At 42.6% G+C, this 26912-nt stretch overlaps 1 long non-coding RNA gene across 4 annotated transcripts in view; it reads right to left on the reverse strand.

Annotated features, from left to right (window-relative positions):
* Positions 1 to 26117, reverse strand: part of LOC118256337 (uncharacterized) — a 32797-nt gene extending 6680 nt beyond the window's left edge. Inside the window, exons 1-9 of one of the 4 annotated variants that reach the window (XR_004781200.2) lie at positions 25870 to 26117; positions 22722 to 22830; positions 9955 to 10293; positions 8975 to 9103; positions 7470 to 7562; positions 6808 to 6890; positions 5143 to 5201; positions 3796 to 4128; positions 3474 to 3595 (exon numbers count right to left, since the gene is read on the reverse strand). This is a non-coding gene — a long non-coding RNA (uncharacterized LOC118256337). Of the gene's footprint in view, positions 1 to 3473; positions 3596 to 3795; positions 4129 to 5142; positions 5202 to 6807; positions 6891 to 7469; positions 7563 to 8974; positions 9104 to 9954; positions 10294 to 11100; positions 11152 to 22721; positions 22831 to 25869 lie in introns of those variants that run through there. The other 3 variants (XR_004781201.1, XR_007708122.1, XR_004781205.2) reach the window with 3 other exon arrangements.
* Between the last annotated feature and the right edge of the window lie 795 nt (positions 26118 to 26912).

Raw genomic sequence — 26912 nt, forward strand, 5'->3', positions numbered from 1 at the left:
TGAGAATACTTACAAGGCTGACTAAAATTCATTTTCATCCAATATCTATGTTAGTGCTGCAAATCCACAGAGCTATCCGCCCACACCAGAAAACTTCAGCTCCCCATCCCACTGCAGCAGTGTTCTCTCCTAGGGTCCTCTTGTTGCTCTTTAAGCAAGATGCAGAGGCAGGGAGAGCAACGTAGCATTTCCAGTATCTATTTCTCTAAAATTGTGTTGCTATAAAAAAACTCCCCAAAGTTACTCCAGATTCACATCCGTGTTTCATCTCAGCAAGTGGTTTACCTAAGCAAAGAGAGTGAATATGAGAAAATTTGGCTCCCCTAGTACTGTTATCATAGCTGAAGAATTTGGAAAAATATTACCCACATAAATGGCTTCACAGGTAAAACAATCTCCTGTGAACAAATGACAAGGCGTGTAGATGTCACTAAAAACAAACACACAACTTCCCTACCAAAGAGCTGCAGAACTCCCCTATGAAGCAGCTATCGAGGGCCATATGACAGCAATCTCCTTGCATAACAGCAATATGATCTGGTAAGGAGAAGGTAAAACAAACACTACATAAAGGATTAACATCTCCCTGCAGGAATTTACTGATTCAGCCAGAAATTCTTGATGTACCAGGCCTGTTAGGAAAACACTCTTTAAAAAACCTACCCTGATAACAGCTTAACACTAAATAATCCCGAAGCTTGTAGGTCTGCCTCTTACTCTTTGGTTTGCCTTGGTAAAGTCTCAGCATTCGGTTTGCTCAGTAGAGGTGGATGGTACAGAGAAAAGAGGAAATGGAAAACCAATAGATAAAACAGGGATGAAAAAGAAATTTATGCCAGAGGGCTCTCTTGTTCCCTAGGAATACAGGAACAGAAGCACTCCAGGAACAGCAACAACAAGACCCCAAATCCTTCTTGGTTTTGCTGAACATTTCAAAAAATTGTCTTGAACAGCAGCTCTAAATTTGTCAAATAAAATCTAAACCAAAAGTGTTCACCTACTTTTCTATATCAATTATATGGCTGGATGCTAGTTAGTTCTTCTCACAGAAGGATCTCCCTGCAAGATAAGTAAGCGTGATTATACTTGTTTCATGGATAACCCAAACCATCAGGATGTTTCCATGTGATCCTGCTAAAAATAGCTGAAATAGTTCGCAGCAAAATTATAAATCCTAGACAGTTTCCTCTGTGCTCGTCATTTCAAATCACTTCAAGCATGTAAATAATTGACATTGATTCAGAGAAGGGCTGACTGCTACAGTGGCAGAAAGGCTCGTGCTACTCAAACAGGCAAGAACGACCCTCGCCAGCAGCACCAGCTCCAAGTGAGACACTCAGTGCCTCACCTGCTACAAACACAGATTCAACACGAGTTTAGGATGGGGTTTGACATGTACACAAGGTCCAGGCACAACTCTACTGTCTCTCTGGGTTTTAAAACTCACTCACGAGGGGGCAAGACAGAAGCGGGACTGTGGCCTCTTCTAGAACATGTAGCAAAGAGCCCTCCCCAGATTTCCCTGGAGACAACAGGCTGCTGCATACCGAGCCAGGACAGGCAAGAGGTTAATGGTACTAACTTGTCCAAAAAGGAAAATACTGAACATACAAATCAAAGACCAGTGACAGCTTTGGAAATCAGCTAGTCCATTGCATCCTGCCAGCCTGAAAATCTGCATCTCCTCAAACCCAGAACTGTCAAAGTCACTAGAGAAAAACTAAGGAGAGCAAAACATTGACTTCAAGTCCTTCATGCTCATAAATCAGAGTTTTTATTTTCCAAGCTGCAACAGTTTTCCTGCTTATGTGAGTGCAAGAAGTATTTACCCACCAGTTGGTTCATACCAGTGATCATTCTGGTGGCCATACAAAATATCCCTGTTGTATAACATTCCTTTGGAGAAAAAAAAAATAAATAAATCTTTACTGTTGTGTCCATCTGTTAAAAAATATCTTAATTCAAACAATCATCTTCCCCTTCATTTTGTTTCATTCTGGTCTTCACACATAAAATGAACAGCTGATAACAAACTGTTTAAAATCTAGGATTGCACGAACACTGGTGTAAATCTCAGGCCCGAAGGTTGAAGCATTTCTCCAGCAAAAGCCTCCTGGGCGTCTGTTACTGGTTTGAACTACAACCCACAGCACAAGGATGACAGCATTAGTAGTGGAGACTTGGACAAAATCTATCTGTGAGGAAGCACAGATGTAATTCTGCTGATGTAAACAGATCTTCACGTATTAATGGCAAATTTAATCCATGATACTGATTACATTCCCCTTGGAGGTCCAGATAAACATCTGGTATAAATCAGTCTGGTTCCTTTGACTTCACTAGGATTACAATGCTCAAAGCCAGTTAAAGATCTCACCCAGTGTCTAAGGAATATTTATGCATTTTCACTTAAACCTGGCAAATACTATTAGCTTTAAGTTTCCAACCAAAGGCAGAAGGGAGCTGAATGTGTTCAGTCAGAATAAAAATGATTTTTTTTAAACAATGCAAAAAAGGAAAAGCAGACATTATTTCAGCGCAGCCAGCCTGAAACATTTAGTTCAAAGTAAAAGGGTTAGAATTACAAATGCTTTTAAGTTTCCTTAAAAAACAACAACAAAAAAGTGAATCTTTATGCTTAACAGTACTGTGTCAAAACAGAAAGGTAAAGTTCTGTTTTGAAAACACTGAAATGAGTTATTCCATCTAGGGAACAACAAAGAAAACCTTTTTTAAAGAACAAGAAGGCATGTTCTGCTCTACGCGATGTGCAATTCTTCAAAAACTCACTTTTTTTCAGGCAATCTAATATGAACTGGGGAGAGTGGAAGCACATTCTTTCAAACAGGAGCATTTTTTGTGACAACAATAACAGCAGCAAGAGAACTTCACAATCCCACTCATCTCCGTTGCTCTCCTTTTGGAGCCTGTCCAGTACCTCTGATCGTTTGGTAGCATGAAATAGTCTTGCAGCAAGCTAATGTGAGCAAATCTGGTAACTCAGAGAGAACCCAGTTTCCCCCACAGCTGAGCTGTGTTTAGTAGAGACACAAAAGAGCCCCTATCACACCTGCAATTACATACAAGGGTCTGTGCTCACCTGGAGGTGTGGGTCCAGCCAGCACCAAGACATTGACTTCTTAAGGCACAGCAGCATCAGGAACAGACCTGCGAGCTAAAGGCTCAGAAAGGTTCCTGCTTTCTCCTCTCCCTTGTACCACTGCCAGCATGGTACATCATGCCCATGCTGCCTCCCTCCCCGTGTGTCTCTCAGGCCACAGACAGATGCTTCTGCTCAAAAACAGCACCTGCCTGCTGCCCATCCCTCCCCTTCCCTGCTCCTTGCCCCACCAGCTAATCCCCAAAGAACAGCATATCCCTGTACACCATGCTTAAAGCGTTTTGTCAATACATAAGAGCAACAACTGCAGGTATTTAAAATGTGGTGAAATCTCGATAAAGCAACCTCTCACCTTCTAGAGACCGCCATGCATTCTCTCGTAGAGTTGTGAGCTCTTGGTGTCATGGAAAATGTTTCCAGTGCCCAGGTGACTACTGGCTGCTCCTTGGTATTGCTTGACAAAGGTCTCAACATCTAAAAAATTAACATTTCTTTTGGTGTGTGCTAGATGCTCTAGTGGCAAGCAGGAGGAGAATACTCATACCAGGGGCTATGTGCAGACCCTGGACATGTATGGCCCTTAAAGCCAATTGAGTGCAGCAGAGATACAACCCCTAAGTGCAGCAATAGCAGGTTGGCATTGCCTATTTCTTTTTAAAAGCAGACTTTTTTACCTCCTCACAGCTGGTGCTTGCGTGGTATCAGCCATCTGGAACTTGAGCTTCTTTCTAGGAACCTCGTTTCACTAGATACATTCATCTGCTCTCCAGAGAGAGAAAGCAAGCAGAAACCAAGAGTGAAGCCTGTTGCAGGATCCTCTGAACGGCGCTTTGCATTTCACTGCTACCCTCTCTTGTCTACGTTTGTTGCCAGGTGTTTATATTCTTCGTAACAGATTGGTTTGCCATTGACTTTCCAGAGCTGCTTTCAGACAAGGAATTTTAATTTGAGGTGACTTGTGCAGGCCTGATCCTTAGAAGTGCTGAGCATGGCCACAGTCAGTTCTGCTGTAAGAACAAGACCATCATTTTTAATCTGTGAGGAGGGCAAAACCAAAAGCAACAGCCATTTGACCCCAAGAGATTTGTTATTTCAGTAAGGAAAACAAGTAAAACTTGGCATCAGCTTTGGGGCATAAAAGAAGCATTTAATCATTTGTTAAACACATTGCACATTAAATTAAATGGGAATCACCCAATCCAAGGAGAACAGATTTCTGTTAGCTGGACAGTCACGACAGGCTTTTTTTTTTTTTTTTAAATCAACAAACTTTAGAGAATGACTCAGCTGTGACCCAAGCTATTTTATGATTATTTTCCAACACAAAGAGATATTCTAAGTGCCAAATGTGGGGACTGGAAAGGAAAGGAAAAATTACAGAGCTTTTGGAGAGTACTACAACAAAAGAGCTGAGAGGGTTATCACCCTCCAAAGCTTTCAGATAGATAAACAGTCTTCAAAAGCAATATAGATCATCTGTTCTGGCTCCATAAAATATTTCTGGGCTGGGAGCATCAGTTTTACGACCCAGTGTTCAGACATGGGTGGCCATTCCATCAGAGTGCAAAGGTGACCTGGCAAATGCCTGCATGACTGAGGAACAATATCCTCCAATACACGTGATCGCTGCGAGCCTCACGCATCAGATGCCAAAGGGCCACAGAGTTGATCCTTTTCCAAGAGGCTGGAGCAATGGAAATCACTGCTTTGTTGTTGTTTCTGAACAAATCCCATGTCTGTAGTATGTCTGGTCTTTTTTCACCACAGTCTTACACTTTGCTTCTCCTGTGAAGATTGCCTTGTATGTTCTCTTACCACCCTCTTTCCACACTTTCCTTTGCAAAGGGAGGCAAATGACATTTACTTGCAGTTTGCATAATCTCATCTGTATTTATAGCCACAGGAATTTTGATGAAAATCTTTCATTTTCCTTCTCCCTTTTCCTTTCCCTTTCCCAATACAAAGACCCTGTAAGGAAAAGAGTTCCACAGAAAATCTGAAAATTCATAATAGTGACTCACATTTATTATGCCCCATCCAGACTTTTCTTATATAAGGCTGAGTCACTCATTAGCTGAACCTTTGCAAAGAAAGAAGAAAATAAGATTTTTTTCCACATTTGTTCAGGTCTCAGTTTTCTCAGTTACAGCAATGCAGGTTATGGCTTCACCAGAATCTTGATTTAATTCCCTGTGACTTCTCTCTCTCTCTTTTTTTTTTTTTTTTAGTATTTCATTATGCAGCAGCACCCTTTGGGCCAGCATTTGCCTTTTCACTTTGACTTGTTTAAAACAGATAAAAGTTACTTAATTGGAAATTTACTGTATTGGAAATTTAATGTAAGACCCACAACAGAAGGGCTCTGCCCAAACAGAGGCAGCAGTGATCTGATTTGGCTTTTGGGCTGTTACCTGGTAGGATTTTAGGTGAAATTGGTTCTCTTGCAACACCTTCTTCCATTTCACATGCTCTGGACATTTCATATTTATTTTCCAAAGCCCCCACAACACATATGTCACTGAGATATATCTGTCTCCCTGTGCATATAAGTTGTGTTGTTTGAGAGTTTATTGCTGGTTTGGACCTCTGACTCGCCCTGCCTCGTATATAGCCATCACTCCATTAGTTGCCTAGCCTGCCCGATTTGGGGGAAACACAGTGGGTTTGTGCATCTGCTGGTTTGCTCTGAACCTGAACAAGCCTCCTGAGGGCTGCCATTCCAGCAACACTTCTCTCCAAACCTTTCCTGCCACACTCTATGAATGCAACACGTTTCACCTTTGTTTTCGATCAACCCTTTTTGTGGTCAACCATTTAATGTGGAATTAGAGGAAATTATGATCTTCATGGTACCCTTAATATTTTTTTCACCTTCAGGTTCAAATCACACATTTTCTCATCATGTTGCATGTCATAGTGCCCTAGGTTTCATTGCCAAAGCTTGTTTATGATGTTGGTGGGTATTGTCTAGATGGCAAAACAAACAGATTTACCAGATTTTCCCAAGAAGAGGATTTAGGAACCCATGCGACTTCAACAACCCATGGAAAGATGATCAAGAAAAATAACCGGCTTTGGACTTCTTAATTATATAGGAATAACCAATGCAATGTCTTTGTCCAGTGGGAAAACAAAGTGAGCATTTAAAGATGTGCTGGTTGGGTGACTGGCAATTAAATTACATGCAGAGCAGTGAAATGTAATTTCTATCTTGCAAGGATTTCATGCTTGTGTTTGGATGTGTATGCCCCTTCACTGCTCAGTAGACAGCAGCATAATCCTGTGCAAGCTTCAGTGTGTTGCAGCTGCCAACGTACTTCACATCTATTTGGAGGGGAAGGTCTCCGGGGTTAGGCAGAGAGTTCAAGCCCCACGTTTAGTTTGAAACTCATTCTGCAGCTGGCTCCCACACCTCTGAGATTTCTGTCACTGTGTCCCTGGACAAAAAGCTGTCCCAAAGTGGCAAATCACTGTCACATCTGCTCTCTATCAAAAGCCAGTCGGCGATTACATACACCTAACTCATTTAGACACTTGCATCAAGTAGCTACGTTGATACAAACAGATGGGCACCAAATATTTGGCTCTAAACGAGGAGATGCTTCAGGCAGAAATGCTCACAGTGAGGCCATGAATTCAGAGAGATGTTAAGCCAGGATAGGACAGCGGTCCCATCCTGCCCTTACCTGCCCTTTTGCTGGTGTCAGCTCAAGCATTTGTGCAGCCGCATGGTCCACAGGGTGAAAGAAATGATCCAGTGAAAGACAGCCTGTCATCAGCAAAAAATAAGGGTAAGTCTCAGCACAGACAGATGGCCTAACCCCCACCACTGTGCAACCCCACCAGCATGTCCATGGCCACCATGGAGGAGGTGGCAAAGCCCCCAGAGAGGGGTGAGTCAGGAGACCACCAGCCAGAGGGTACATCAAGATGAGATCTCAGAGGTCCAAGCACACGTGCACGTTTCTTCCACCTAAGTTGCAGTTGGACTTGATGATCTTTGTGGGTCCCTTCCATCTGAACTATTCCATTCTCACGTAAATACCTCTGACTGTTTTGCCTACTGAGTACATTGTAAATAAATAATTTGGATTATTGCATTTTACCTTAACCTAACTGAAGTAACAGTGACTCACAGTAACTTGCATACATTTCCTGTCCAAAGGGTGCAGGGAAGTGCAGTGAATCTGCACACTGGAGCTCTAGATCACTGTCAGAAGTGCCCAAGCCTTGCAGGGCATTTTCCAGAGCACCCAAAGGGTAAAGAAGCATGCCACAAAGAAGTTACGTAAGACAGTGTGAGAGATGGCACTGGAGGTCAGAAGAAAAATAAGTGTGTGCCACCTACCCCAGAAAATATGACTTGTTGACAATTTCTTACATAGAGGCAAGCTGCAGGAACAGGGATTTCAGCCTCTTAGCATCAGTGCATTGAGTTGAGCTGAAAACAGAAAGAATATGCCAAATGTTTATTTTGAAAACGAAAACTGATCTGCTCACAGCCAGTTCTGCACTTTGCTTTTCTGTTGACACAAAAGGGTCAATATTTGCAATTCTCTGGCTCCTACGGGCTTGCCACCAATACATATTTGCATGGAGCTCAGCACTACCCAGGTTTCTTGACAGTAAGCCAGAAGGGCACAAATGTACTCAGAGGTTTTATAAATGACCAGGAAATCCCTCTCCAAAGCACTAATTCTCACAGACAAGTGTTTTGAAGTACTCACCTCATTTAGGTACAGTGTAAATATGACTTTCAAGAAAAAAAATGTCCTGTTTTAGCTGTAGATCAGCTTGAGTGTCAAAATGAACTTCTGCGAAGATCCTTCTGCATCACGTTCTGCCAAGCAGCGTTGCTGTTGCAGGCCGGGATCAATTGAAGAAATGTGAATTGCATCTACCTCATTGAATCCTGTTATCATTATTACTTCCCAGCTCATTTTTCCTTCCCAGCACATGGCTTTCTGAGCACAGGAGTTCACTGAGCTCCTGGTAACTTGCCATGCGCATGGACAGAGATAGCATTTATCAAGCTTTGTTAGAGGGACATTGAAGCTTCCATGCTTGCAGTCCCTGTTCACACACGCTACCTTTGTGTGATGTTAGTGTGTCATTGAGCAGTCCCACTTCTTGAAAGCTGCACCAGCAGCCTCTTTGGTTCATTTTTTCCATTTATGACATATATATTTTTAAAAGGTTGTATTATCACAGGTTCTTGTTGTTAGCAGCACATCTAATTCCACTGAGATCGCATTTGTTTTGGATGTGGCTGCCCATCAAGGAGTTTGCTAATTCTTTTATTTTCTTCTACTACTATTAATGAGCTAATGGCTCACCTTCATGTTTTTGGTGTCTTTGCATTAGCATACTTTGGAATGAACTACACGGCTCCAAAAAAAAAAAAAAGTGCTAGAGACTTAAATTAGTCATAAAAGAGATTACACATTCAAAATAAAATTATTCTTTCATTTGTCTCCTTAGGAGTTTCTTTGACAACATCTGAAGACACGGCAACGCCTCCCACTAACTTGTGACATGTTGACTTTCATTTTTAGGCACCAAATATTGGAGAATGAACACTCAAAACTACTGTGTCCTGCTGCTCAGCTTCCCTGTTCATCTCTACAGAAGAGTGAAGTGTGGGCAAGGACAATAATTTTTAATATAGCTGATTTTATACAAGGACTAAGTAATTCTCATGCGAGTAAAACCTGACTCCAAAGAGGAACTATTCCCAACTTTTCATGCATATGTTAAATGAGGAATGAGCAACACAGGTAGGGAGAGAAAAGGGCTCTTCTTTTTGTCCCCAGTTCTACCCCTCATTAAAGCAGTATTGCTGAGGATGCTCACAGTGCAAGTCCCTGCCCACTCCAGCCCTTTGGGGATGCGCTGGCAGCCTCCGGGCTCCTCTCACTGGCGGAGGCTGGGACCACTGGCAGCATGGAGTGAGTCTGCAGCTCTGAGTTCAGCTTGGGGAACCTGTCATAACCGTGGCAAAGAACAAGCTGGTTTTAGCCTGACAGGCATTAATAGAGCTTAAGGTATCCAGAACAACAGTTTTTTGTCTTTTTCAAGCAACAGAGTACCTAAGAAATATCAAAGTGCATCTCCAACCCACTGAGCAAGTCTACCTCAGTATATACCCTTCCAGCAAGAACTGGAAATTTCTTTTAGACTTTTACCCTTCACAGACTGCCGTGCTTTTAAGTTTCTCTTTTCATCACGAACTTGACTTTCTCATTAAGCCCTCGTATATTTGAAGTATCTGTCAGGGACACTGGGTGAAGTAATGCTGATGACTACATGTTCCCAGTAATCAATACCTAGCATGCATGTGATTTTAAAAAGAGAGAGAAAAAAAAAGAGAGAGAGAGAGAGAGAAAGAAACACTAATATTATTAGGGCCATAAGTTTTGGGGGAATTTGCCCGTGCTCTGTGGTAGGTGAAACAGTTTCAGGTTGAAGAACTTTAAGTTCTAAACTCTAAGCTCTAAACTTTAACTGTCATCCAGTCTGACATTTTTACGACATGTTTAACTGAGGAGCTTATAATTAACTTCCGAGGCACATTGTTCATTTCAGGAATGACTGGCCATCTCTCCCACCCATCCCTGCCTTTGCCCAGTTTACAGCCTGTGACTGGAAAAGCTGAAGTTATAACAAACCTTCTGCTGGAAAGGCAGAAGACTAAATTGGACTTAGGGGGTGAAATTTAATACAATACTGTTAACTCTGACAGTCATTTTGTAACACCAAAGCTGGAAAACAGTGCTCTCAGCTCTCTGATGTTCAGATTTCTCCCTCTGTAAAATGGGATTAATAGTACTTACCTATTCCACAGACATGTTGAGACAATTTGTCTACCACAATTTGAGGTCCTCATCTGAGAGATGCTTCAACAAAGCAGATTATTATTAAAATCACAGTCCTTTTGGGAAAGCAGTTAAAAATAATACTTTGTATATTCAAGTGTATGCTGTAGTGTTTTTTTCCACTGCTGGTCTTCATCGTATATTTCTTGTGTATTTTAAGAATGGCATGGCTGCAAACAAATAACATCTGCCTGAGATGTTTTCTTTTTTTCAAACAATACCAAAAAAACTGGGCAGATGAAATGGTGGGAACCCTTTGCCATCTCTTGGGTCTTTCCTTTCTCACCACGTACAAGCCTAGAAAACAACAAAGTGGAGCACCATAAATGACAGAAATCTGCATGCCATTGTCTCATTTGATGCTTACTGCAGAGAACATGCACTTTACAGTTTTCAGTCATCTTCTTTGCATGAGTAATGATCCATTTTGTTGCTAAGGATCTCTACTGGTGGCAAATTAATATGTGTGGATTCATTAAGCATGTTTTCCCTTGAATGTGTGATTGTTTCGCTTCCCCCTCCTCAGAACACAAACAAATGCTGCTGTGCCTCACCGCAGTGTGAATCAGTAGGATCTTCCAGTTTTGCAGGCACAACCAGAAAACAAAAAATGACACATTTTTCACACAAGTTAAAAATATCTCAAAAACAAACCTCTTTGTCACACAGGGCTGGATTCTGATCTTAGAAAACGCATGAAATAGGAGTAGATCCATGGAAGAGAAGGAAATTATTCTGTACTTCCCCTAGAAGGATTTTGGTCCTCTGAAGATATTAAATATGTACAAGCTTCCTCAGCTTCCATCTTCTCCCTGCACTGCCCCACCACCAGCCCGGGTCCCATTTCTTGCTTTTCCAAACCACATCTGGCATCTTTTCACCTCACTTTCCCTGGCCACACAAACACTTAGTTAGGGAGAGTCTTTACTTGATGTTATACAACTGCAAGTTGTCCGTCCTTCAAAGGAAATTATGTAGGTATATTTGAACAACAATTAAACAACATTTAATATTTGAAATGTCTTTCAAATAACCTTATGGTAAAAGCCAAAGAAACCGCTCCCAAGCAATTGCAAGTTCCTGTGTGGCTGACATGGATTTTACCTTTTCAAGTGGAAAGGCACACCAGGACAATGAGCTGATAATGCATGGTCAAGCATAGTTTTGAATTTCCTCATAAATCTGGCATCATAAATTTGGTACTTGCGCAAACAAAAAGGAAAAAAGAAAAAAGAATAAACATTCCTATAAATCTTGGAGTACTTAACCTGAAGATCAGAACAGTTCCTTGAGTAAATATGTAATTAGAAAGTGTTACAAAGTGCAGTTAATTTACTTCAGAGACAAGAGTAACTCCATTGGAGCCTTTCTGGTCCGTCAACTGCATAAATACCTACAATTAGATTCTTTTTTTTTTTTTTTTTTTAACCAGACAAGACATGCTATGAATCCACTGGAAAAGAGCAATCCCAGCCCTAGCCATATATTCATTTGATGCTTACGTAGCATTTCATTAATATTTTGAAATTATTGGATTTCAGATCTTTTTATGAACAGAAGACAAATGACATCTCCCCATCAGAACCAACCTGAGACATAAAGCTTCTTAAATTCCATTATTCCCCCATCCTCTGTTTCTTAGAATATCTGAAGAGCGACTGAACCGATACATTTAAAATTACTAGGGAAAAATGATTTCTCGGCTGTCACTTTGCCAAGTTTCAGTATGAAATGTGTTTTTATATCTCCATTATGAAACTTTGCAAGTAGGGAGCAAAGACCAAGCGGCACTGGGAGGGATACTGAGCTGCAGTCACAGTGCAGCAAAGCAGTCCACTGTGGATCATTCACCCAAGCCTGCACCCATGTGCGAGCTGAAATACCAGGTGAGGAGCACTGAGGAGGCTTTCAGGGCTGACTGGAGCATCCGTGTGCGTCTGCCTGGGCTTTGCAGCTCCGGTGAACACCTTGAACAGCAGCAATTGCAATTTTGTGATAGTGCTCAATGGCACAGCCATTTTCTTTCATGCTAAATGTGATCTGAGGTAAGGTGCTGAAGAGTCAGCAACTATGACATTGAGTGAGTCTCAAATCATACATGTGGTTTTACCAATGTCACTGTCACTTGCTTTTTCCTGATTCCACATACGCATTAGTAAAAAGTAAACCATTTTACTATGAAAACCATCTTGACACTACTGGATCTCAGATCTTTTTATGGACATAAGACAAATGACATCTCCCCATCAATAGCCAGAAAGGCCACTGTTTGCCTCAACTCTGTTATTTTTAACTTTAAACTTCAAAAACCAGTTTGCTGTCTTTGAATCTGATTGACGCGTTACAATGAAATGCACAAGCAATTATGAAAAACTTACCATTTCTTGCTATATATCATTGCTTCATTATTTCTAGCTATTGAACTTGGATCGACTTGGTGGCATGAACAGATTTTCCAACAGGTAATCGACTTCAAGAGAATGCCTGGAATAATTTTTGCTGGCTGTTACACTGAGAATGAGTCTCCTTCCATTAATTAATCACTTTGGGGGAAATGTTTCTTTCTGAATAAACTCATTATTTTTAAACACATGACATTTGGCTGTATAAATAAGCTCTAGAACTGTGATTTAAAACGTGTGCTTACTGTAGGCATAGTATGCCATGGATAGCAGAGCCTCCTCTGCATTTTCTGGAATGACTTCATCTTCTGATTACAAAGAAAAGGAGGCAGGGAAATGAACTGACTTGTGATTTCACCCACTTATTATCAGGATTTAATACTTGCATGACTTTTGAATCTGAAGACGCACATGAGGAAACATCAACTGTGTACCCAGAGAGACTGAAGCATACTCACAGAAAGCAAAAGCACATCTAAAGATGACAAAACCCAACCAAACCCAAACCAAGATACAACAAATTAGTCTTTGCTAACACAGAGATACTCCCTCAGGCTCCACTGCACCAGTTCAGTGACAGTCATTCGAAGCTTGCTTCATTTTATGCTGGTTTTCACACGACAAGGCTTGGGCAGATGTTCTCTTCCAAATCTGGTTTTACCATCTGAGGATATTACTACCCACATTGCTAACAAAAGGTTACAATCTCCCAGCTAATTTTATCTCAAGTGTATTGAGATTTCTCATCAGCAGAGCTGGGTGGAAGTCTGCCTCCAATACAGAAGCTGAGTTAACTACACCAATTAACAAAAATAATAATAATCTCGCTAGTAAAATAAACGCAGAGTGCTCAGTAACAATTTCTGGCTGCAAGTCTAAAAAAGCCAAAGAAAATCATTTTCCTTACAATGAATTACTAGATGTGCAACTACCTGACCAGGGGAATAGAATTAGTCCTGGTACTCATTGCCACAAAATGCTGTGGTTTGCAAAAAGTTTACGTTGATTTCAAGAGATGAAATATGTTGATGGAGGGTAGGGCCATCGTTTGCTGGACCTTGATGGTCTGGATGCTGAGGTCAAAGCCTCTGACAATCAGAAGGATGTATACCTTCCGTAAGAATTTGCTGCTAGCCATAGATACCTATAGGGCATCTGCCTGACCCAAAAGGGCTGTTTTTATCCTGACAGAATTGCTCTGCATTAGTTTTTCAGAAGTACTTGTAAGTGAACAGTGGCTTCAAACTCAGTCTGGACCGCTTGGCTTTTGTCTTTTCTCTCCCTGCTTTTTCCTAGCCTTCGTACAAAGGAGGACTTCACACCACAACAGCCCCCAGCCCATCCAGGCTGAATTCATCTCAAAGTACTCTGCTCCTAAAACCCATCCCTGCCACTTCCACCAGAGGAGGCACACCATCAGTGACAGAAGTACTAGCGTTTCACTGGAAGCATCAGAAGCCAGACAGGTGCTTTCCATGCCTGGTATGCCAGCCCACACCAGGCAGTAGTGCACACAGGTGGCTACAAATCCAGCCCCTTTAGGGACAGGCAGAGCTCTTGACCCATTGGCCGCAAGGAGTCATGAAGATGTTAAAAAGAGAAAACCAAACCAAGATAAAAAAAATTAAAAAGAACAATCTTTGTTTCTTCAAGTATTGACATGATGCTCCAGAGTGTACAATTGGAGCAAAGACTCTGATAATGATGGTTTTTAGGGGTCCCAACTAAAAGCAGCGTTTTTCTAGCCACACCACCCAAGCATCTCTCTCACATGGTCTTACCCTGGGCCCAAGCCAGCAGCAACAAGGGAGCTGGAGCCGTCCTGCCTGGCAGCCCCGGCAGCCTGCGCCCTCGGCTCCCACAGGCCCTTTGAGCAACGCGTACAGGAAGGGAGCTGCAGCTGCAGCTTGGGCTGCACTTCACTCAGAAGGTATGCAGTCACGACTCCAAAACGCCCAGCGCTTTACTGACCTTATTAAAGCACTAGCTAAAACAGAAAAAAAAAAAAAAAAAAAAGAAACCAAAATTTGTTAAATTCATTTAAACTTTTTTTCAGTCATTTGGGAAGCTCCAGTCTGCATGATGACTACAAAAGCAATGCATCCGACAGACTTGCCACATAATTTGAATGTGTCTGCGCAAGATGAAAATTCAAACCTTCCCTACTTAAGCTATCAATCAAAGTGAAGCTAAAATTACAGCTTAACAAGCAGGTATACATGTTTTAGTTAGCAAATGAGGCAAGCAGGGCACAGTATTTTTAGATGCAGTTATGAGGAAAAGGGTGAAAAACAGAAGGAGGAAGGAAGGAAAAATTGTGTCTCTTAGTTTGACTCAGGCTTCTGAAGTTTCAGCTAACACTGGCAACGTTTGGGTATGATGCTTCTCCTAATGGCATTCAAGAAGTCTCTCGGACCACTGGTGTGCATGTAATTATACTGTAATTTTAAAAAATATATATGAGCTAGAAAAGAGTGACTGAAACCTCCCCAAAACTTACAAATTACTTATGAGCTGCTTTATTAGGTGAGCCCAGAGGGTCAGGATGATCATAAAACACTGCTTTTTCAAGCAGATGCTCACCAAAATCCAATGCACATCAACGTGCCTTCCAGCTGAACCCACAGAGAACTTTGGAATTACTAAATCTGGATCAACATTGAGCTGCTTTTCTCTCTCAAACTATGGAAACGATTTGCCCAAACATAGCCATCATTCATCTCCCCTAATACCATACAATAACATGCCAGTCGCAGCGCTGCTGACCTGACTCTAGTCTGGGCCGTCGGACCCACAGCCAGCCAAGTTTCCATTCCCTGCATTGTATCAGCAAAACAGCTTCCCATAACACTGGGTGATGGAAGGAGACATCTAATTTATCTTGCAGGTGCGCTGAACTCATTGCGGAGCATATTAACGAAAGTGACAAATAGGCTACGGCCTACCACAAAAGCTTTGTGGGTCTGGAACCACTTGCACGCTTGCAAGAGAGCTCACAGCAAAGCGCCTGTGCGCTCGCTGACAGAAGCCGCAGCTCCAGCAGAGGCATTGCTGCTGCTGCACATCTTGCCCCAAGGCTGCTTGACAAAAGTGCTCACCCCGACAGCTTGAACTCTGCCCATGACGTGACTACACGTACTTGTGCTCGTCCTACCTCTGCTGCGTACCTGTAGGCGCTGCCTACTTCTGCTCGATAGCAGAACAGAGGAGGCATGTTTTGCTTTGCTGTCAGCACCTCAGAGAGTTTTTCAGGTACCCAGAAAGCAAGTAGGCCCTCATTCCCCAGGTCTCGTGCCCTTGTGTTCCTCCTTGTTCCCCTCTGGTTCCCAAGGTAAAGGCTGCGGTGGGCGCTCCCATGGGGTCCACGGTCCCTAGTCAGCTTTGGGGCAGCTTCAGGACCCTCGCCCTGCCTTGCCTTGTCCCAGCAGTACCTATACAGCTCCTGCTGCTCAGCTGTGGTCCTCTCAGCTGCCTCGCAAGGCTCAGTCACTGCCCTCTGAAGGCCCAGATCTTTCAGAGATAGAAGATACAAGGTCTCATCTTCAGGGTCATGAGCAGCATGGGAAGGATCAGCGGTTTTGGCTACAGCATTCCTGGAAACACTCATAAGTAGACTTTCCAGATATGTCCTGGATGTTAATTTGGGGCTTAACTCAGAAACAAAAGAATTTTCCCTAGCTTTATTACATGCAAACACGCAGAAACACAAGCGCAGTCACAATTGCATTAGGAATAAATGAGTACATCCTGGCACCCCTTGCAATGAAGAAAACCACAACGGTGGATGCCAGAACTCTGCCCTGTCCTCATCTTTTGGCACATTTTGCTCCTAAGTCCCAATCCTCTGCCTTGGCTAAAGCATATCCACCCATGGCAGCACTGAATTCAGGTCACAGAAGCTGGACATTTTTGCTAGAATTTGATTTAAACTAGAGTTGTCCTGGTAAACTACTTATCATAAATAACATAAGACTGTCTTCTCAAAAGGGTGTTGCAAAAACCTGTTTGCAAAAGACAGAAAGTCAGCTGTGAAAAGCTAGCTGTTTTTCATAGTAGAACAGTTTATTTGCTAATGCGTAGTGGAAATGGAAGAAAAAAACTCAAGGGTGCTGCTTGTTTCATTTTCAAAATAATCAGCCAAAGTCTGTAGCAAAGGCTAGCTGGTTTCATGATATCAGAATCTGCTGAATGCAATTCTTGTTGGTTTGATGAATATGGGGAGTGGGGTCCTCCGTTTCTTTTCACACCTCTTTCTCCAAAAGGAATCATTTCTCAAAAGGAATCATTTCATTCTAAATGGCAGCTAGTAACCCGCTGAAGAGGGAAAATAGACCAGCTGGTAGCAAAGAGTCAACTTTCTGGCCCCAGCTGGGGACTGAAACAAGAAGCCTTTTTGTATTACTCTTTAGCCCATCCTGGGGTGTGACTCATTGGTGTCTTCATGCCTCATCGAGATGTTTTGGTCAGTCTTTTAATTTTAAGAACAGTCTGATCTGTTTTTCCTTTTCTTTCGGGGTGCACGCTGCGTTTTCTTGCAGCTTCTACACTCTCCTGTCTGCTGGAGCTGCTTTGGGTTCAAGACTGCAATTAGGAGGAAGAAAGGTCGCCGAGCCAAACAGAAGACCTGTGGTGAGCTTTTGTCCTCCACCAGCAATCAGCTCAAAGTTAAAGCAGAAGTTGGAACCTCTGAGTTGCTGCAGTCCCGCAGGTGTGAGCAGGCTGAGCAGGGCACAAGGACCTCGCTCAGGAGGGCCTGGGCTTGTGCGCTGAGCACAGGACAGGGCCTGCACAGGATGGGAACACAGGGAGGCTGAATCTCTGCTCCGACAAGAAATTTTGCTGAAGTGCAGTGCGTGCAGGAGAGTCTGGGGACAGGCTAAGGCAGCTGTGCTTATTGATTTTGACAGGTTTTTCTTTTGCTCAGGAGATTTCAGCTGTAGCTGGCAAATCTCCTGGAATAAAACAACTTGTCCAGTGGGTGCTAGTAAAAACAGGTCCTCTCCCCAACCAAAGCACCTCAGCAAGCAAACAGCACGGACGAGACAGGAAAGTCTGAGAATAAAGTCAGAGGTAGGAGCGCTGGGGAATGGAAAAGTAGAACCTGAGAGCAGAGTAAACTACCTGAAATAAAGTCAAAGACATCCATTATGCAAGTCTTGACCTATCCAAACATCCCATTTTAAATCATCCTTTATTCTCTGAAACCTAGTGAGTCCATAGCCTGGATGACAACTCTGGTAGCAGTTCTCACAGCTTTACCAGCCTGGTTTCCTGGGTTGCTTTTCTCTGTGGGGGAACAAAGTGAGTGGAAGCAGCATCTGGGCAAGGAGAGGAATGAGGAGGGGAAAGTTAGGTGCAGACTTCTGATAGCTTGGAGAGAAGATGTGACGGTCAGACAAAAGAAAGGTTCAGTGTGGAAGAAAAGTGAAGGCAGAGCATGAGCAGGCTGTTGGCCACAAGAATACCTCAAGGTGTACACACACAAGACTTACAGGTGTTGGTTGGGGCCCCGACAGCTGAGTTCCATGCTGGTGAACATGTGTTTTGACCACAGTTTTGGAGGTGGATGAGCCCAGGACACACAAGAGCCAGAGGGAAGTGTTCCCCACTGAGGGCCTGCACTGATGCAAAGACCAATGTGGAGGCTGCCTTGGGATTTTCTGGGTGAACTGAGCCCTCATGGTTGCAGGGAAATTCTGTAGCTATGTTGTTCCAACCGCAAACTTTAATATTAATTGTGTGTGTGCATTTCCTCTACCAAGTTTATCAGCCCGGAAAATTAAGAGATGAGGAAAACAAGTAATGCCATGCCATGCTCCACTGACTCTTCCCACTTAACGTGGAGTGTCACCAAAGCCAGCTGCAATGAATTCAGAAAAGAAAATTTGGGCAGCTGCTACTTCCACTTCAACCAGGCTCATTTGTGCCCACTAAAAATACCACCTCTGACACCACAAGAGCAGTTTACTTGAACTCATCGGAGTCAGAAAGAGGTCTGTCCCTCAGGAAACAAGACTACCACAGAACAGGTTGTTTGGAGATATTTTTTTTCTTTCTTTGCCTTTCTGCCCTAGCTGTATTTTTATGTGCACTCCAGAATAAGCACTGTTGTAACCAGTTTCTTTCATATCATGGACCCTGGTACTCAGCACTCCTGCTCTCTGCCCTCCTTTCATTGTATTCCTTTTGCCAAGCTGTAACTACTTTTTCTGAATCGACCTCGATGACTCTGTCCAGCCTAAAGACTTGTGAATATTTTGAGCAAAACTGTTGGTCTGTTTCCAAAGCAGAAGCTGTTGTTTGAAATTTTGCCCACAACATCCTTGCATGAGCAACCCTGAACCACATGCTCTAGAGCACAGACCTGATATGTGTTACTGTGATGGCCTTTGTATTTAAAGACTAAAAATTCCCACAGAAATTTCCCCTAAATGTGAGTATTTGGGAGGGGGGGAAGAAAAAGAAACCACACAGCCAAAACCCTCCTCTAATAGTTCGCACACATTCAATAGAAGCTTCTAGCACAAATCCATCTCCCCAGACTTCATCTGCATTCAGCAAGTTCCCACTTCCTCTGATACTCCGGTGAAAAAAACAGAGAAGATCCTGAGAGGTCTGCGGCCAACAGGCAGAGAGAAGGAAAGAAAAGACACCCTAGGAAGCAAGGATAACCTCTTGATTCTACCAACACACAGTGCAGAAATGCACTAGGCATACACCAGCTTTTACAAGCACACATAAACGCTGTTAATTACTTCATACTGTAGTCGTGACACTGGTTGTAACTCTGACCAGTTCCACACTGTACATCCAGCAGTACAGGAGTTAAACAGACAGGGACCGAGAACAGGGATCAATTGTTGCAATGCAAGACAACAGAATACAGAGGGGTATTTGTGTGCCTGCGATCTGGACTTGGAAAGGGTATAGGGAAGAAAACAAAAGAAATCATAATGAATTGTGGTACTTCAGGCTTTTCAAATGTGGTGCAAACATTAACTGACAGGATTATCTTGAAGGCAAATTCCAGACAACAGTGTAGGTAAAGTAATGAGCTCAGAGAAATATGCAGCTGGGAAAAGGAGAAAGGAATTTGCTCTGGAAAGAGACTGTTGGCCATGAAGGGTAAACTAGCCCTGGCACATGCCTTAAAACAGATACTTCTGGGGATCTGTGGAGGAGTTCAGCACACAGATGGGAGCTTACAGGAGCAATAGGTCAGTCTCCTTTGCCAGCCACTAGGACAAGGAGGTTTTGGCATCATTAATACCAGATTAACATATTTATCCACAAACACACACAACTGCAGAAGGAAAGTTCTGACCCTGGGGTGCTGATGCACCACTGTCCTCAGCTCCCCTTCACCAGTGGGCTCCTGGTGCTTCTTCCCACAGTAAATCTCTTTCTCCTCCCCTACCTCTGAACTAGCAATGTCCTAACTATTAGATTAACAGCACTTCAGTGGAGTGTGAACAATGGGTTTGCACACTACATCGTCCAAAGAGGCACGTGCAAGTCAGAAGAAAGAAGGAACAATACTCATGGGCTGATAATCTCAACACCAACAGGAAGGTTAGAGTCACCTGTTAAAACAATATATTTGGAACTGAACTCAGTAAGAATTTCTAGTTTGGTTTACTCTTGCTACTTCTATAGTTTCACAGGTAAAAGTCCACTTTGTGTAGAGGTATCTGCAAGAAGTACTTTGCTTTCATGCCCATTTTGTAATGGCTATGAAAGAAGGCAGGGTGATGGAGAACAGTTTGGTAGGAACTGGGGGGTTTATATGGAGCATAATAGAGAGAGCTGTGCAGTAACTGATCTGTCAGCTTGACAGCTGTCCTGGAAAAGTAGAATGGGGGAAAGATTTATTTCAGGTTGGCCTAAACTTACTTTCAATTTTTCCTGCCAAAAGGAAAAAAATCAAGAATTCTGAAAAACATGAGAAATTCAGTCAGGAATAGAAGCCTGGAGCTGTGCTCCAAACTGTGACTGCTGAGCAGAGCTGCCACGCTGTCAGCTTTTGGCTTCTTGCCTAATGGTCATAAGAAAGAATTTATATGGAAAACTGTCGCTAATACAAATCATATTTTAAACTTTTGATCAGCAATTAAATTTTGACTTCTCAAGAACTGACAACTAATTCACGCTCTGTACAAACAAACTTGGTGTTATTAAAAACATTCCAGGCCAACAATACCAATAATGTCACCAGCATGGTTTCTGTCATGCCAAGAGCTATATTAAAAAGAAACCCATGCATAGCAAGGAACAAGAAACATATGTAGGTGATTTAGACACACACAATTGTTTGGGGGAGGTTTGTTTTCTTTTGTGATGTCTTCAATTATGAGTCCATGGGAAATCAGTGCAAGTATCGAAATTATCATAATGAAACATTTAACTTCCTAGCCGGTCCGTGCAGCAATCATGACAGCAAGATGCTGCCACATTCAACCTCTGTGAAGAAACCAAGTGGTAAGCAGTCATGGCATAGCTCATCAGGCTGCAACCTTTTCCTCTGAGGCTAAATCCTGGTAGAGACAAGTGACTTGGCTGTTATAATCACTTAGATGAAAGAACTGAAGATTAAAATGAGATACGATTTTGCTTTACTAATTGCAGTGATTTGTCCTTCTACTGGACTTCTCACTTGAAGATCAAATCTGCATTAAAAGCATTAGTGAATGAAGTCCCAGAACACTGCTATGTGACAGACATAACAATCCTTCTCACTTCTGAAGTTGGGACGCACAAAGAAGAAAAAACAAGCTCTACAATTAATTTGTTTCAACTTCTGTGGCTGATGGGCTACTTCCAAGGGCTTCAACAGAAGATAAGCATGTTGTGTGATTTTGGACAATTTTGTGAGTAAATGAGATGCAAACCTTTGTGCTGTGGTGAGAAGGCCTGGCTTTGGTGTTCCTCATTCTGTCAAGAGTGTGGGGCAACGCAGCAGAGATGCTGGGAGCCCAGGCTCTGCTCATGAGGAAGCTGCAGGCCACCATGAGGCCTCCCCTCAGTCTCTTCTCTGGGCTAAACAATCCAAGTGACTTCATCCACTCCTCATACTTCTTGCCCTCCAGACCCTTCACCGTCTTCATAGCCCTCTTTTGGATGCTAATAGTTTTACGTCCTTCTTATATTGTGGCACCATAACCCTACACAGTACTCGAGGTGAGGCCTCAACCGTGCTTCACCTCAGCAGCAAGGGTGGAGAGGCCCTTCAGGAGAGGAGAGCTCTGCCTGTGGTCCTGGGGACACAGGAGGCAGCACAGGACTGAAGACAGCAGGAGGTGTCAAGGAACCTGCTAAATGCTGAAGACAGTAAATGTAAACAACAAAGAGCAGAGGCTTTATAAAGAGACACGTAATGGGACAGATATGCCGGTTTTGAGAATAGTGGCAAATAAACCCTGGAAAGGATGATGATAGGTGTTAAAGAATAATCTGCAATCTATCCCTCTTCACTTCCGCTGGACATAGTCTAAAGCTCAAGATTTAAGCACTTGCTTAATGTTAAGATCATGCATAAGTTAACTTAGCAGAAATGCAAAAGCAGCACACAGCAAATCAAAGGAATAATGCATAGTGTATACAGGTGACCATGGGTAAGACTCACAGGAAATAAAACCACTTATGTTGACTGGAGGGAAGCAAAGTCTCAGCTGCTGCTGGGGAGATACAAGGGGAAGGGCACAGAAATCAGAGCAACACATGCCAACACAGAGGGCAATTATTATAAGGGTTGGAAAAATAAAGTACAGGATATTTGTTCCATTACCCTCCCCCTGTGCTTCCTGCTGCCACTGATGATGCTGATGGCACACTTCATAGCTAACTGTATGCTTCTGCTGAGCTGCAGGGCCTGAACAGCCATCTGAAAAGTTTCCAGCAGAATGTGAAGATGCCGGAGGACATCTCTTAATAAATAAATAATTCATTAACTTTGACTAATGCAACCAGATAGGTGGTGCAGCAAGCCCTTTGTTTGCAATTAATATGACATGGCATCTGTTTAAATGACTTACATCAGGGTTCACATCCCCATATATTGCTAAACCAATCGCACTCTACTGTAACTCTTAGGGCCAAATTTCACACACCACATAAAGTGAAGAGCAGGGAAAAAAATCTGCGTTGTTCCCATAAGCAATTGCAAATTTGCATTAACTCCCAAAGATGTACCTGTTTGTGGCTGGAGGGGCACAGCCTGAAGCCCAGGTTACAAAATGGGGCTTTCAGTAACCAGCAGCACTGAGAATGTGCAGATGCTGCTTTCACATAGTAAGAAAAAGAATTTTTGTGAATGTTGGTACTTACTGTTATTTTGATCTCTTTAGATCCTTCTTGTTCCTGAGCTGACCTGTTCATTCAGGATTCACCTGTTGGCCAGCTAAGCAAAAGCAGGAGAGCAAACCATGGTCTTTCTCTGCAAAAAGAGAAAATAAACTCTCAGTTTGTCTGATGTAACAGAAGTAGTGGGATTCAGTGCAGAGGTATGCTGCTAATACCCCCTACCCAACCATTGCTGAAATTTCTGCAGCTGAAGTATATCATTCACATTTTTAAAAAGAGGAGGAGAGCATAAATTTATCATATCCAGTATCCACTTAAGTACACAGCACACAAACTTCACAAACAATAACTTCATAGTTCTTTCCCGTCTATCACTTGCTCATCTAGAATGAAAAATATCTTTCTCATGTACATCTCTATGTCTGTTCTCCTTTTGCACTTCACAAGAACAAAAAAGATCTGTCCAGCTTGCTGTGCATCGTGTATGACAGGTGTTTGAAGGGAAAGCCAAAATGATCTCATATGCGCCTGTTCTTCCAAGAGCACCTATACTGTGTCAACCTCAGGTGGTGGTGAGTTTTATGTTCTGCCAAGCCACAGACGGACAGAGCACACCTGCAGTCTTCAATGGTTTTACTTCTTGAATATCTTAGGACAACTTTGGTTCACCTATGCGTGGTGCTTATGTCTAGGAAAATGGCCCCAAGCATGGTGACACACATCAGCTCACCAGCCTTGCCTCTTCACCCCAGACAAACAAGGTACCAAGCCAGAGGTTAGAAACATTTGGTCCCCAGGGTTTGCACTGTGGTGGAAGAATTATTCAGGTAGACCTTCTGAAATGCCAGAGCTGTAAAGCAAAACCATAATGGACTCAGGGAGCTGCTTCATCAGTTTAATAGCAGGGACCATGGGCTTTGCTTTCACATCAGTAAGAAGTGATGAGCCCTCAGGATCTTAAGCAAATGCCTATCAACCATCTTGGCAGGTAGCAACTGATCAGTGCCAATCTAAAAGCAGCTCGTGCAATACTATATCTCACAGCTATATTCACTCTGGACTTCTGATGTATTTTATTAAGTATTCCTTAGAGTCTCTTACAATTTTCCTGCATGAGCTGTAAGGCCACAGTAAAAACTAATATTCAGAATCCTAATGAGTTTCCTTTCCACATTTTTACTTTAATGGTGAGTTTGAAAAGGTCAAGGCAAGGTAGGATTTTAGGAAATAATTGTTTAAAGTAATCTCTGGGTTATTGTGTTTCATTTGTATAAGATGATTATGCAAGATGCTAGATTTTTATTTGATCTCCACATCAATATTTTCATCTGATTATCTTCCATTCAGCTGCTATGCATGTTATATATACAGTTTATTCCAACAAATATTCTTCCATCATTGTGAGACCATTTTAAGGTCACTTTTATTGATGTTCAAAGCTGAAGCCTGTAAATCGATGTCCCAGAAAAAGATCCAAATCACATTCTCTGTCACAGGATGTCAATTACTTTAGGTCTTCAAATACTCACTATTTGTGCTAGGATTTTGAATACATACTTGAATATAGGGTTCACTGCACAATACATTTCACTGACTTTGTGAGCAGTTACTCCTAAAGCCAGGCAGAAAGCTGACTGCAGTATCTAAGCTCTGTTTCACAGAAATGTAAAGCCCCTTTTTACTCTTGGATTTGAATGGATGAATTCTACCTCTAGCACAGCCTGGCATACTTTGAGTGTCCCCAGATTAAGGGGTTTTATTCTGTACTAAAAATGATACAGCCTACTTTTCTCCTCAGGACTCATCACTGCAGTATTGGACAGACTATTTACTTTGATGATTTTCTTTCACAAAGTTCCCAGGCAGTGGAAAGCAAAACAAAAGAAGCAAGCCAACGAAAGCATAACTCCATTCATCTTTAGCCAAATAGCCGCTAGACCCAAACTACTAAGGAATGCCCCGTCAGTGATCCCCTGGTACTGCAGAAAGGAAGTTGTTAAATGAGGGTCATTAAGAGGATCAAAAACAGCATACGGAGAAGGGCACGGAGTTAGTCATCATTTTATCAAAATGTTCTTATGCTTGTCTCTAGGGCTTCTAAGAGATACCTATCTTGCTGCTACTGAAGACCATACAGAAGATGCCATTATGAAAAATTTTATAAGAAGAAACCTGAAAAGTCTCTTCTCATCGCTTGTCAGGGACAGGAAATGTCTGAACTCCAGTAAAATCCATAAGAAAGAAGCATTTGTGTATTACATCAGATCCATCAACTGTATATTACTCTAGTCAGGATAGCCTGCTGTTGCCTCTAACCTGTCACTATGTTCAATTTATCCAGCAATGGGTCACTTTGGCTCATTTCCTTGGTTTTAATCATCTTTGCTTTAGTTTCATCAAATACAGAAAGTGATAGGTACATAGATACTGAGCAACAATACTGACCTGTAACTCCAAAAGACTCAGGCCTTCTGATAATGCTCTTTTTATTTAGTTTCGCTCATTTAAAGATGCAGCCACCTGAGAAGAAGCCCCTGAATTTCATATTGTGTGTCCTTGGAGATGGCACAGCCTTTGCTGTTATACAGTCCTAAGTAGGAATCCATACAAAGCACTGCTACAAGAAACACAGTTTTCCCCCAGTACCTGCAAGACCTCGCCTGATTGGTGACCCCAGCTGGCTGCATCACCAGGCTTGGAAGGGGAAGCTGATTCTCAGGCCTGGGACAACGTTGCCTGGTGAAGACACCTCCTTATGACCCAGAGGCCAGGCACAATACCAGGTCTCCAATGGGAAGTCCATGTCTCACCCTACATGATGAGGTTCTCCTAGTTCACTGCCTGTAAGCTTCTCTATTGAGGGGTCTGTATTAAACGACTCTCTTCTCTTTGTCCCTGCTATGGGGATAGATTTTAGAACCACTTTGGGCCAAATTTCAGAAAATAAGTCCTATAATGGCACCAGCTACTTAAGCTGGGAAAAAAACGTCCCTGTGGTTATACACAGCTTCCTGAACTCCCCTGGACTGTGGCTGGGAGGAATTGCACAGATGCTCATTTGTTGCTAAGTGTCATCTCCTCACCTGCAATTATAAGCCATTTTTAGAAGTTTTCTTTACAAAGACAAATAAGGAACTCAAAAAATAAAAAATAAAAAAATCACTCCACTTACCTGTGCTGTTTAGAGCTTCCCTAAATCTGTCCACCCTTGTGGGGGAGGTAAGCCATGAGATACTTTGGCACACACTCAGAGATTTCATAAGGTGAGAATGTGGATAAGAACAGTAAGTGCCATTTCTCAAGTAGTTCCAAGCAAGACCAGACACTTTGCTGCTGCAAACTGAGGTAGAGCCAGCGATTTCAGTCAGTAGCACTCAGCCAATGGACACGGGGTAAATGTGTTGCCACTGGTGTCCAGTTCATGAGTCATCTGCTACTATCCCTCAGGCCTGCATTGAGCTGAAAATAGATATAACAATATGGAGGAAGCAATATAGGAAGAGAGGCAGAAAAATATGACATGTAATTGCTTGCATTATATTGCATACGTTCATGCTGACTTCCAGGTCATTTAGTGAAGCGTTGGCTGGGTAGGTCTCTGGCCCCAGCAATAGTCCTCCCTCAATATTAAGCACAATGCTGAACCCATTACATCACAGAGTCTTGCATATATATTTAATCTACTACCTCATCCCAGGTCAAAACGACCCATAACAGACATTAAAAATAATTCTACGATTAAAGCATATATGCTGCTCCATAGCCTGCCTCCCAGTTCATGCACTACCCCTTCTGTCAGCCGTAAGCTTGGTTCCCAGCCCTTACTCATGAGTCCCATGTGTCTACATTTTTCAGCATACCATACACATTAATTTTACAAGATCGCTGCATAGGTCTGAAAGTCAGTCTATGTTGAATCACTTACATTAACAGGTCCAACAGCACATGCAGCTCAACTTTCTTGTAAGCTTGCAGATGTGTTTCTGTGTCTGTTTGCCCTTTTACCCTCTTCATTTTGCTAGTTATGTGCAATTAAATTAACGAGTGAGACCTCCTGAGTCCCAATGCTGCAATTTTGACTGAAGAGCCAGGCTACACTGACTTCATCGGCTTGCTCTGTTGTCTGGCCTTGAAGGTCTGCTCATCTGCTCCAGGAATCTGGTGCACAACCTTGATGCTTTGCTCCTTACCATGTTAACCTTTATGATCCATAAA

The sequence above is a fragment of the Cygnus atratus genome, chromosome 3 (assembly GCF_013377495.2).
Source record: "Cygnus atratus isolate AKBS03 ecotype Queensland, Australia chromosome 3, CAtr_DNAZoo_HiC_assembly, whole genome shotgun sequence".
NCBI classification, from domain to species: Eukaryota; Metazoa; Chordata; class Aves; order Anseriformes; family Anatidae; genus Cygnus; species Cygnus atratus.